We start from the raw sequence: 7,078 nt of genomic DNA, 5'->3' as shown, positions 1-7,078 counted from the left end.
ATCCATTGTTATTTTCATCATTTAATTAGTGATTTGAGTTGGAAATTTTGTGGGAAATTATAAAAACTTCCTAGACTAAATTTTGGGGATTTGAAAGGCGATTTGAGGTCGGATTTGAGTAATTCTTGTATGGTTGGACTCGTTATCGAATGGGCATTCGGATTTTGTAATTTTGGTCGGGTTCTGAGGTGCGGGCCTGGGTTTGACTTTTTAATTTTAATTAATAATCGAAACTTTATTATCCAGAATAGTTTCCTATGAGATTTATTTATGATTTTAAGTTATTTTGACTAGATTTGAGCAGTCCGAAGGTTGTTTCACTCGAGAAGGTCATTTTAGAGTATCGGTCTAGCTTCTTTGAATTAATTATCTTTCCTAACTTCATGTGGGGAAACTTCCCCTTAGGATTTGAGTCTTTCATGCTAATTGTATCATGTGAAGTCCGTGTATGCGAAGTGACGAGTACGTGTTCGGGCTTATCTGTGGAAAGTTGACCTTTTAGGTCTTTTAGATCCTTATGTTCATTAGATATGAAGTTGTTTTATTATGTTAAATTCCCCATTTATTAGGTTTACCTCTACGTGTCTTAATTTTGAATTAATTGATTCATGTTCCACTCTTATTGCCTATTTGACTCATGTGTGCCTTAACGGAAGTTGTTGCCTCTTCAATTGCCATGCTACCATTCCCAAATTGCTCATCCTAATTGAAATTATCATTATTTCTTCTGTAATTGTCTATCCTTAATTGAGGTTATGATTATCTTTTTTGTTGCTTATCCTTAATTGAATTTGTTGTATCGCTATCATAATTGCTCAACCCTAAATGAAGTTTAGTTATCCTTTATCATAGTTGACTTATCCTTAATTGGAATTATTGATGCATGTTATCTCCCTTGTTGTCGAATTGTACTTTTATGGATTCATTTGTCACGTATTATCTCTCCCTTGTTGAGCTACTCTTATTGAGACTAGTATTGTAACGACCCGACTGGTCGTTTTGAGTATCACAGCCCTGTTTCCCCCTTTACTGCTCAATTTAAGTTTTACATTTGTTATGTGACTTGCCGGGGGTAATTGGTTCGGGTCCGGTGAGGTTTTTGAATGTGTTGGAACACCTAGTTCCAAGGTTTCGAAATTTAGTAGAAAAGGTTGACCAGATGTTAACGTATGCGCAGTGACCCGGAGAATTTTTGCTAAAAAAATTAAGGTTGTGTGGTGTCGAGGTAGATCAATTAGTTAGAAATGCACCGGGAAGTAAAGGAAATTTTTGGCGGAAAAACACGTTTCTGCGGTCCATTATGAGACCGCATAATCACTTTGCGGGCCGCATAATGGCCGCAGAAGTGAGGCAAAAGAGGGCCAGTTTGGATGAAATCTGCGGTCGACTATGCAACTGCATAACTGTTCTGCGGTCACTATGCGACCGTAGAACAGGTATGCGGCCGCATAGTGACTGCATACCCAAACAGATGTTTGCCAGTATTGGGTACCGATTATGCGACCGATATGCGGTCCGCATAACCAGTATGCGGTCGCATATGCGACCGCAGAACCTATTCCGCAACTTCATTTTTCTGGTTTTATAAAGAGGTAAGAATTTCTTCCATCAATTCTTCAATTTCGTGTTTGGAGTAAAAATGGGTGATTAATAGTATGATTCTTGGGTATAAGAGTATTATGTATACATACGAATAAGGTTGTGAAAATATTGTTAAGTTCAAATGGGTAAGGATTGGGTTGAAAATGTTAGAAATCTTCATAGACTTTAACTAAAGATTTGAGGGTCGAGTTGGTGTCGGATTTTGGTGAAATTTGTAAGGTTGAACTCGTGGTTGGATGGGCGTTCATATTCTGTAACTTTTGTCGGGTTCCAATACGTGGGCCCCACGGGCGATTTTTGAGTTAAGTTCGGATTTTATTGGAAAATTAGTATCTCCTTATGGAATTAATTACAATAATTGGTATTGACTGAATCGAATTAATTGTGGCTAGATACGAGGCTTTCGGAGACCAATTCTCATGTCAAGGGCAAAGATGAATAAAGAATTACACGGTTTGAGGTAAGTAACAGTTATAAATCTGGTCCTGAGGGTATGAAACCCCGAATTTTGGTATCATGTGATTATTTTGGAGGTGACGCACATGCTAGGTGACGGGCGTGTGGGCGTGCACCGAGGGGATTGTGACTTGGTCCGTCCCGGGAAACTGTAAAGTTGAATAATTTGTTGTTAGCTATATGCTCTCTATGTGTTGATTAAATTTGACTGTAAATCATGTTAGAAATCATGCTTAGGCTATGTGATAGTATTGTTGGGACCCACAGAGATCGCGTACTTGTTGAATTGCTTGCTAAATTCTATATGTACTCAATCTCAGTTTTTACTTGCACATTTTATCTCAGTCTCTGTTATTATTATTGATACATCATATCATTGTTGTTTAAGCTGATTTCATGATTATTGTGAGTCTGAGAGACTGGATAGATTTATGACTGACTGAGGCCGAGGGCCTGATTGTGAGATATTGATACTATAGCACGTGAGTTGTCCGTGCAGCACGTGAGTTGGCCGTGCAGATCCTTATATTATACTATAGCACGTGAGTTGGTCGTGCAGCACGTGAGTTGGCCGTGCGGATCCTTATATTATACTATAGCACGTATGTTGGCCGTGCAGCACGTGAGTTGGCCGTGTGGATCTAGATATTTATATTATGGCACGTGAGTTGTCCGTGCAGATTATAGCGCTTGGGCTGTAGGATCCCCTCCGGAGTCTGTACACCCCCAGTGAGTGCGGGTACCCATTGATTGTGTGTGATGAGGGCTGGGAGCCCAACGAGTGATTAGGGCTGGGAGCCTAGTGAGTGATTGTTGTCCTGAGACGTTGTACTTGATTTCCATTTGTTGTTGCACCTAGTTGCCTTCTGTCATTGTTGTGAAATCTCTGAAAAATTTTATGTACGGATTACATGAACATGAAATGTATAAAAATTGATTTGACATTAAACTGCCAGATTTGAAAGCAGGTCTATTCTTTGCTGGAACTACTGAATATGAACTGTAGTTGTGTAGCACGTCACTATCTTCAGTTCTTTATTTGTTATTGTTACTTACTGAGTTGGTTGTACTCATACTACACCATGCACTTCATGTGCAGATCCAGGTGTCCCCGGTCATAGAGGGTGTTGATTCTCTCGCACAGCTAATTTTACGGAGATTCTGAGGTAGCTGCCGTGTTTTGCAGACCTTGCCTCTCCTTCCCTATCTCCTTATTTATGGTATTGGATCTCAGACTGTTATGGACTGTATTTTCCAGACTTGTCTTCATATTTGATGCTCATGTACTCAGTGACACCAGGTTTTGGGGAGTGTTCGTATCAGTATTTGTGGGATTTTATATTGTATTTAAATATTATATTTTTAAACTTAAAAAAAAGTGTGGTTTATTGATATTATCAGCTTGTCTAGTGTCGAGATAGGCTCCATCACGAGAGGTTGGGATTTTAGGTCATGATAAGTTGGTATCAGAGCTCTAGGTTACATAGTTCTCACGAGTCATGAGTAGGTTTAGTAGAGTCTTGCGAATCAGTACGGAGACGTCTGTACTTATCTTTGAGAGGCTGCCGAACCCTAAGGAAAATTTCACTTTCTTGTATTTTATCATGCGAAATTGATTCACCTTGAAACATAACTCTTTGAATTCCTTCCATGCATCCGTATGCGCACATGAGCGCTCGGTATCAGCTGTGCATCGCCGGTTTGTGATTCCATGAACGATGTTTGAGATGTTTATTCCGTGTTTTGGTGATGGTCCAGTCTGGAGGACCTGAGGTCAGGTTTAGACCGCAACTTAGGCTCGGTAGCTTCAGTTGTAACCTGTACATTTGGACTCATATGTCCGTTAATATCCCTAAGTGGAATTTGTGGCTCGATGAGCTATGGAATGGCTTTGTGATGAGTATGATGTAACTGCGGGATGTGTTAAGACGATTTGAATGTGACGAGAAGTGTTTCCTTGAAATGTAAAGGAAGGCCGTTGGGTGCTTTATTTTTGTTTTGATGTGACGCACAATCTTAAGTGTGAATGTGTTGAGAGATCTTTCACGTTGTTAAATTTTTGGGCAAATTAAATTCTCGTGTCTGATTAATGAGTTTGGACTTAGAAAGATTAAGTGATTTCATAGTAATTGTGGCTGCGAAAGGGTATAACAAGATGCTAATTTGAGACTAAGAAGGTGGGTTATCTCATGCGCAGTAATCTATGTAGGTGTGTTTCTTATGATGTGAATAGAGATTTTCTTTTCTGCCAGCCGGGCGTAGGTGCTGAGACTTGAATTTGAACCTGGTTGAGAAAGTTAACTTGAATATTAAGAGAATGAATGCGAGATTAGCAGATGATTGGGGTATTTTATGGTTGGTGTGTCTTGAGCTTGAGAAACATTTTCGTTGAACTGACTGCGCTATTAAGGCAGTAATAAAATATAGGTATTGCGAGTTATCAAGTATTTTAATCTATGGCTTTGAGCCAAGTGGGGGAGCCTGCTATTGGCAATTCAATTCATGGTTATGTGTCAAATTTGTTTTTGTTTTGGTCTGAAGTATACTTGGGAATCAATGATGACTTGCAGAGGTGGAGTTCAAGAATGACTCGAGTAAGGAGATTTCTGGATACGGGTTATATTGCGCTTTATGAGTATATGAACATCGTGGGCTGAGTGAATTATTATTTGTGAATGATGTAGTGTGCACGGAGTATGAATTTGATAGGTGGTAATAAGGCAAGGTTACTTATTTGAGCGTTGATTGTGCTAAAGGAGTACATGTCTTTCGGCCCGTTTGGGACAGAGTAAATAGATTTGATCAGAGTGGATGACTATCGAGAGGGTTCTAATGGATTCAAAATGTATATGTGGAAATTGAAATTGTTTTTTTTTTTGAATTTGTATATTACTAGACTCAGTTACTTACATTGGATGGTATCGGGATGTGCGGTAATTCTATTTGACTATGGATTCTACATTTCAGTATAAGAAAGGAAAGAGGAACAATTTTAAATTCGCATAAGTTATTTTTAGAATGAGTGTTTGGGGTATCTATGAAGGTGCTTAAGAAGAATACAATGGCTTATGGGCTTAGGGCGGTGTAGTTTTGTGTTAGGATGTCTTGTAGCGAGCTTTGGGTAATGTAGTAGTGTTCTGACAAGGAGAAATGGCAACTTGAGGATAATCCAGAAGAAACTCGGACAAAATAGGACAAATGGGTAACATGCTGGATCAGAATGGTAATGGTATGCTCGGCTCTTTTGGTTCTTAAGATGTGGTGGGGCTTTACGGGTGTTTTGTGGCAATACTCTTGGATTTGGCAACCTGTGTGGCTTGGTGGAGTTAGAAGAATTCAGTTCCAATAGCTTGGTTGTGTGCATATGGGTTTTGAAGAGTTCTCAATGGTTTTTACCACGGTTCGAGGAGTATAGTTCCTGCCGGCGTGAGGAATATGTGGCGTATTGGGATTTTCTCTGGGAGGAGATCAAGTGGCAGGTTTCTGATTGACCGGGTATGTATTCTGCTTGTGACTCAGAGTGATTATGAGGTTCTTGTACTCTTCACAGGATGGCATGGTAGACGCGGTGTATTGTGTGGGATTGAGATTTACTTGTACAAGGTGGCAATTCATTCTTGAAAGGAAGATCACGAATTTTGGACAGAATGGTCAATTTCAGATAATTAGATGAATGTTATAACTGCTTGGTAATCCCTGAGAAAGGTGCGCATTTCAAAAGGCGCATTGTATTTTGACTTACGGATGTTCATTGGTATTTTCGTACTCACCTGGTTGATAGACTGTTGATATTCAAATTATTGTTATGTGGCACGGAAAAATTATGAAAGTATTCCTTATGGGAAGATCGTGACAAGTATGTGTTAGTCATTCTACTGCTGGAGTTGGGATCAGTTACGGTGATTCATGTGTTTGATAAATTTGGAGACTGGGAGTTCTCAAAAGTATATTGTTTCGGGTTGCGGCCTGGTTGAGGCGAGTATCTTATTTTAACTCAGTGGAGGTACTAGTTGCGTTAATTATTTGTGATAGCTATGCGCTATAAGTGTGCATATGTGTGAGGTTTGAGCCAATGTGCGGGCATCGGGGCAGGTATTTATACTCGAAAGAATGCTTAGGCTATGATATGCCTAGAGTTGACTGTTAAACGTAAAGTTATAACGTTTCTCGTGCTCGTACCTTTGTTGAGAACTATCAGGGCTACAATTGAGGTTACCAAGAGGCTAATTTCCCTGAATAAACGGGGTAGTTATTATTTCTGCATTAACTTGTCGATTTGGAGTATGATAGTAGACTTTGCACATGCTTACACTATGGTGTTCTATTTATACCAGTCCAGGAGCATGAGAATCTTATTTCATTATCATATACAAGTGTACTTGTTTAATTGCTCATATATGATATGCTAGGACTGGAGGTTGCATAAGATCCAAGTAACTGTATCCTCCAATTTTGAACATCTTTTTCGATTGATCGGAAGGACTTGAAAAGGATTTGGGTAAAAAGAATTTGGATTGAATTACAACTTTGGAACCTTTCAGGCGAAACCATCGCCAAAATATTATAATTTCTACCCTAGTTTCAAAATTTGGGGGAATGTGGATTTTTGTTTTGGTGTGATTGAACCCCAAAGAGAGGCTTCCTACTTATCCTTTCTGAATCAAGTCGAATGTAGTTCAAGAGACTTTTTTATTTATTTTCCTTTGTTTTTCTTTCCTTTTGTTTCTTTTTCTTTTCATTTTTTGTTTCATTGCATTTTTTTGTCTTTTTTTTTCTTTGTTTTCATTTTCGCTTTTTCTTTCTTTAAAGGTTCCAAAGAGGGTAATCAAAGAAAGGTAACCAGCTTAAAGGGTTGATAGTGTTTGGGTAGTGAGAATGAAAGCCTTCGTCATCCCAATCAGAGAACATTAAAGTTGTGTAAAGGTTCAAACGTAGTACCTTTTGACTGCATCTGCATTGGCAGTTATCTCGGGGACATTTCCTTCAATATCTCCCAAATACAACGCTCCATTTGGAAAAC

Source organism: Nicotiana tomentosiformis, chromosome 3 (genome assembly GCF_000390325.3).
Source record: "Nicotiana tomentosiformis chromosome 3, ASM39032v3, whole genome shotgun sequence".
Classification (NCBI taxonomy): domain Eukaryota; kingdom Viridiplantae; phylum Streptophyta; class Magnoliopsida; order Solanales; family Solanaceae; genus Nicotiana; species Nicotiana tomentosiformis.
Note: the sequence above shows the minus strand (reverse complement) of the source record.